The 6,962-nt window shown below is 36.3% G+C and overlaps 1 long non-coding RNA gene across 1 annotated transcript; it reads right to left on the bottom strand.

Moving 5' to 3' along the window:
• Positions 1-1,983: 1,983 nt before the first annotated feature.
• On the bottom strand, positions 1,984-3,498 carry LOC104247829 (uncharacterized). The gene is made up of 3 exons (XR_011404559.1): positions 3,414-3,498; positions 2,146-2,205; positions 1,984-2,065 (listed from the first exon to the last, which is right to left on the bottom strand). It is a non-coding gene; the product is annotated as an uncharacterized lncRNA (long non-coding RNA).
• Between the last annotated feature and the right edge of the window lie 3,464 nt (positions 3,499-6,962).

Raw genomic sequence — 6,962 nt, 5'->3', positions numbered from 1 at the left:
AAAGATTAGGAAAATAATCCAAATATGCGTAGTTGCTTTAGACACGTTATTTTAATAATTAACTTCCTTAAACTCGGGTGCGCATTTATGTGACCCAAATCCAAATCTCAACAATGTTAAAATATGTCAAAGACCGCGGGTGCATTTGTGTGACGTGGTTCAAGACGTATTTTAATAACGCTGCAATCTTTCTAAATATGAATAAAAGCGGTTAAGGTTGAAATTGCACATAGGTTAAAACATGTATTAAAATCAGTAAATAGGCCAATTATAAGAATTGAGCGACCGTGCTAGAACCACAGAACTCGGGAATGCCTAACACCTTCTCCTGAGTTCTGCAAATCAGGTTATAAGAAAATCATTTCCATGGATTCAGCGATGGAGAACTTTACTTAGCACTTCAAGAGATTATACAACATCAGCAGAGGCAAGTTACTGATGTTAGTCCCTAAAAAACTAGCAATAGCATAGTAAAAAGATCATTTTATTCAGCTGGACATGGAAGGTGAGAGTTTTTGGCTAAAAACATCCTCAAAAGTATGACCCAAACCAAAGGTATATCCTTCTATAATTATACTAGACAACAAACATCCCTTAACTAATTTTAAAGTTGCAATAATCAACCTTATATTTTTTGTCTAGAAACTAACAACATAACTTGTCAAAGATATTTGTTGCTATTCATTAATACTCCAAAAGGATGGTTTTTGGTCAAGCAGTAAGCTAGCAGTGGCAAAAAGAAGAAACTAAAAGTAGTATAGGAAAATTGGAAGAGAAATCTGAAACCTTTAATAACTTTACTGATTTTACGAATCCGAATATCGGATTTGGCAAAGTCTAAATTTTAAGACTCGAGGGTGCGGATCCGAATATGGATACGGGTGTGGGAATTCGGCTAATAAAAAATAAAGCTATAAAAATATTGTAAATTTTGAGAGATATTCTGTGAAAAACTTACATGAATATTATAGAATTCAATCTTTTATTCTCCAAGATGGACATTATTCTTTTACTATGCTGCTCGGACTCTCCAAAATTGTGGCCGGATACGTGTCGGATCCTCCAAAAGTAGTGCATTTTTGAAGGATCCAACACGGGTGCGGCTACATTTTGGAGAGTCCGCGCAATATAGCTCTTTCATTCTCTTAAATCTGTTTTATTTTTGATTTTGAGAAATCAAAATCTCAATTTTTCTAGAGTGCCAAGAAACAACACATACCTATCACTTTTGGAAGGTTTGGAACCCTCGATTCATCCGACTCAAGGAGAAAAAGAGAACAAGATGGGGGGGGGGCTTGCCTCCTCGTTCCCTTTTACCTATGCCATGATGCTCATGGGCAGCTTATCTCTAATTGGACCCAAATTTTTCGATGGACTCCGGTCAAAGTGTCCGTAGTCAGTTGACCGTATTTTTTAATTTGAATGATAGAATATACCAGCAAAATCAAGTACAACACTACGATCCAAATTGTCACACTATAAAAGAATGCACCTAAAAATTGAATTTAAGTTTTAACAACCAAACATCTAATGTCAATCCTGAATATGTATCTATCAGCTTGATTTAGTCTAATATTGAGATACGATATAAAAGAGGTATTAAGTAATACCATTCATTTTACTAGTGAATATACTCATTATCATAAATTTAACGTACTTGAATGCTTGAAAACATGCACAAATCTTTGCACCGTTGAACAAGTGAATACTCCAGCAGGTGTAAGTATTCCCTAATAAGTTTTTCACAAGTTTGTTTTCTTCTATATGGAACTCAAGAATAGCAATTGTCTTTCCTAGTCGTGGGTTCCGATTATCTATTAGTAATTTAGGCTCATGAAACTATGATTATATAGTCTGTACCTAAAATAATGAGTTGATTTTAGTAGCTGTGGAGAAAGAAGACATGTAACTACAATACCATAACAACTATTTCAACTATGTAACTTAAAGAACAAGAATTCATTAAATAAAGAACTTATGGTTTGGAGATCTAGTTAAACACAGCGCCGAATACAATTAAACAAGAATATCCTAACTTCTAAGTATACCTCCTGCCTACCATCATCTGCAACACAAAGTAGCAGTATATTGTAAATAAAACAGAGGCAATTAATGTGACAGTAAAATTACTCTACATGTTATTACCTAAAAAGAGGAGTTGTGCTGTCTAGAAGCTGCATCCATTTCGCAACATAGGCTAAGGACCTGTTGAGATATACCACGGGAACTTAAAATAGCAAAAAGTAAAGAATTATGCAACTATTGTGTTGCATATTAATAATTCAGATTTAGTGCATATGAAAACCCCCCTTTTTTTAGGAGTTCGTGATATTCAGTTGTTGATTACCCTATGGCATCCCATCCACATGGTAACAACAATGTACATCCCTAACATTGAGTTCTTTGTGTTGGCAATAAAGCTTTCCTGTTTAATAAAGGTGCAAATAAAAAGTAAAAGCTTATTTTTTGTGAAAAAAATATATCCAGAACTATAAGGTTGTGCAAAACTTAATATAATCAAATAGTTGTACGTCATCCTAACTTGGCTCTAGTGATTCTAAAACTGTATCTACCTAACTCTAAAAACTTTTAAGTTACCACCTTTGTCGATCACCCAAAAAACAGGAAAATAGCATAACTAGATAGAAACTAAGGCAAAAAAATGTAAACATAAATACTTTATAGTAAGCTAAAATATAAAGACTGTCTGCACCTTTATTGCACCAATCAGTTTCCTATTTTGTCCTCATTTTCTCCAATTTTTGCCTCTAACCAAAGTTCACCCTATTCTGTTTATGCTGTAGTCCTTATATCTCCTTAGTTCTCACTATATATTTATTCTTAGGAGCCATGTTTTTGCTGATGTAATTTCTCATTACAGATTCAATTAAAAATTTATTCTCTATTTAGGATAATATCTTCATGTTCACATAAAAACATTGATGAACAATAACAACATAACTTAACAACTTAATTTACCGAGAGGTACTTCTATTGTTCTTCGAAATTTAACTTGTCAATCGAATCTGATCAAACTCATAAAGAAAGGAATTAAAACTAATACGAATATTTGAAAATGATATCTTATCTTTCAAAGATTTAAAGAACCTTGTTAAACAACATAGCCATAATATAAATATTACTATTCAAATGACATTATCTCTGTTGTGGCATTTTATCAAACACCAAATAGGCCTTTTAAATTCATCCTCTAGAATAAAACACCTCAAGCATATAATATTAAAAGATGAATTAGAACCGGACCATAAGCAATATAGATAAAACAAATGAACCAAAACTAAACCCAATCTCCTATGATTACAAAACGAGTACAAAGAAGCGTCAAACTAAACAAAATCAAACTAATACATATTATTGTAAAATTGAAAAAAGAAAAGAAAAAAGAGACTTACTTAATCCAATTCTACGATTGACATAGGGACACATGCATGCCGAAAAAAGAGACGACAATAAGAAGCATGAGAAAATTAGATACCTATTCACCCATAAGAGAAATTAAAAATATGTAAATAAAAGACAAAAATCGATCAATGTACACAAAATTTTATCCTAAATTGATGGCCAGTTAACCATTACCTTCACATCGGAGTTTTTGTAGATAACTCAATATTTAAAATCATGAAAGTTTGAAAGGGTAATCAGAAAACAAAAGAGATATGAATAGTAAAATAGAAAAAAATTCTACGGCTGGATTAGCAAGAGAGGAAAATGAAAATAATTAGGGCTAACTTTTGGAGGGAAGGTAAAATAAAAATGTGCTCTTTTACTGGCCATTTTTGTTAACTACCGATAAAGATGGACCTTTTCCTGGCAAAAGTATATTTGCCGGGTAAATTTTCATCTTAAGATATAAATTAGTGACAAATAGCTTATTGCCACTAAATAATTGCCTCTAAAAGCTTTTTTTGTTGCAGTGCTCGGCCTCATATCAACAAGCCACCTCGTGACGTACATATCTCAGGCCCTCGACCTCATAATCAAAATCAGTATATCACCGCTGCGGCGTGCAACCCGACCCAAAAGTATTCTCACAACACAGGCCCTCGGCCTTACTCAGTCAAAAATCACATAAGCCACTCGGGCAATAGTAAAACATGATGCTCAACCCAAAATATGATTTAAAATATCATTTCAAGTGTTAAAGCAGAGTAAACATGGCTGAGTTTTGAAAACAGTAGAATATAGCATGACTGAGTACAAGTTTAAAGTCAAGATAGTGAGGCAATATCAATAAAAATCCCCGAAGGGTTCAAATAGTTGGCGGCATTCAGCCCAAAACACGATGATAGCAAATAGTTTTCAATCAAATACGCAGTACAGTCATTCGGAATGGACTAAGTCACAATTCCCAACAGTGCCCGACCCCACGCTCTTCATCTAGCATGTGCGTCACCTCAATATAGTACAACGATGTGCAATCCGGGGTTTCATACCCTCAGGACAATATTTACAATCATTACTCACCTTGATCCGGTCCAAACTCTAGCCCGCGATGCCTTGACTGCACGAATCGACCTCCAGTTGCTCCAAATCTAACAAAAATCAGTACATAATTATTAAAATATGCTAAGGTAACGAAGCCTACTCGAAAATATCCAATTTACATCAAAATTCTAAAATTGCTCAAATCCGGACCCCGGGCCCACATCTCGGAATCCGATAAAAATTACATCAATAGAATCCTCATCCACTCACGAGTCTATACATACCAAGAACATCAAAATCGGACCTCAAATGACCCCTCAAATCCCCAATTTACACTCTCCAAATTCAAGCTCTAATTCTTCAATACTAGGCCTACTTCCATGATTAATTAGGTAGAATTTACACAAGAATCGAGTATTGAGTTAAAAAATCTTATCTCCAAGTGATTCTCCTTGAATCCCTCTTCAATCCTCTTCAAAAAGCTTCAAAATTGACCAACAATGGAGGAACTTAGCCTCAAATTCGCGGAAATGAGCTTTTAAAACATTTCGCCCAGCTATTAAATTTCCTTCACTGCGATCGCAGATAAAACCATGCGATCGCGAAGCACAAAATGCTGACTCCCCATTTAACTTTACGCGATCGCGAAGCCTTAACACTCAAACCTATGCGATCGCAACTGGGCTCATGCGAACGCAAAGATGCACCACACATACCTACGCGATCACAACCCTCTCCACGTGATCGCATAAGGAAACTATGCCTTAGCCCTCAACTAAACCTATGCGATCGCAATCTTATATACGCGATTGCATAGAACAAAAGGTCTGCAACAGACCTGAAGCAAAATCGGCAACACCTCAATATGAAATTTCATCCGTTTAACCACCCGAAACTCACCCGAGGCCCCCGGGACCTCAACCAAAGGCACCAACATATCACAAAACTTTATTCAAACTTGTACCAATCTTTAAAACACCTCAAACAACATCAAATCAATTAAAACACATCGGATTCAAGCCTAAGAATTTCAAGAACTTCCAAATTACGCTTTTGATCAAAAATCCAACCAAACCATGTCCGAATGACCTGAAATTTTGCACACATGTCACAAATGACACAAAGGAGCTACTGCAACTTCCTAAATTCCATTCCGACCTCTATATCAAAATCTCACCTATCAACCGGAAAATGCCAAAATCTCAATTTCACCAATTCAAGCCTAAACCTTCCATGGACTTCCAAAATGTATTCCAATCAAGCTCCTCAGTCCCAAATCACCTAACGGAGCTAACCAAATCATAAAAATTCCGATCCGAGATCATATACAAACAAGTCAAATCTTGGTCAAACCTTTCAAATTTCAAGCTTCAAACTGAGAACTATTCTTCCAAACTCGTTCCGACTAACCTGAAAGCCAAAACAAATGATTTACATAAGTCATAATACATCACAAGGGGCAAGTCATGCCTGGGAACTGGCGAGCAAAGTGCAAAAAGCTCAAAATGACCGGTCGGGTCGTTACATCCTCCCCTACTTAAACATACGTTCGTCCTCGAACGTGCCCAGAGTGGTTCCAAAAGCCAACCAATCGCTGAATAACCTTACCATACATATACCCGGGGTGATCCCACGTCACCCTATCTCACATAGGTCCGATAATACAATGTGACTGAAATTTTCACAATCCAACCTAGCCCATTAACTTTAGAACCACATTTCCACTTCTGGAATCATCTACAAGATCAGAATCTTACATCTATACTCTGAATAAGCCCGAACGGCTATAATAACCCATACCTACAACCTCAGGTGCAATTATATGATATACCACATAACTCAAACACTTGTAGCGATAAATTCTAATCACAGTAGCTGCGCACAACAATCGAATACTGGTGGAAAACCCCTGATCAAATGAAGTCTCATTCCAACACTTTCATATACTGCCTATGATAAATAAAACACACAGTAAGCCATAACCATTTCTCAAACCAACCATTCATGAAGCCACTCCTCCTTTGGCAAAGACCATAGCAAATTTCTGAGCCGAACCTCGATATTAGTCTTCCAACATGTTGAAACCGAATCCGTTCGTATTCATTAAAGATTCCAACAATCCCATCTAATTCAACACACTACTCTGGCGACATGACACATCAATATAGACTAAAGCCACAACTTGTGCAATCCGGACACCGATAAGTAACAATTCGAACATACCTAAATCATGAAAATGACTTAAATGAAAGAGTTGTACCGCAAGCTCACCAATACTGCCACACACAAGGCTAAGAACCCGTCTTACATCATAGAAACAGAACACACGAATCTAACCCGAATGATCATACCTCCACATAGCCTTGCTCCAATGCGCGTCCCCATCCAAACACTGGCCCATTACCAATAACAACTTATGACAATTCGTGATTCTCATACACCTATGAAACATGACATAACCTTTGTCAAAATTTTCCTTTACTCGAGCCATCCTCGGTCTCAATCTTCATAAGCCA

Source organism: Nicotiana sylvestris, chromosome 12 (genome assembly GCF_000393655.2).
Source record: "Nicotiana sylvestris chromosome 12, ASM39365v2, whole genome shotgun sequence".
Taxonomy (NCBI): Eukaryota; Viridiplantae; Streptophyta; class Magnoliopsida; order Solanales; family Solanaceae; genus Nicotiana; species Nicotiana sylvestris.
This window is presented reverse-complemented; position numbering and strand designations above follow the sequence as displayed.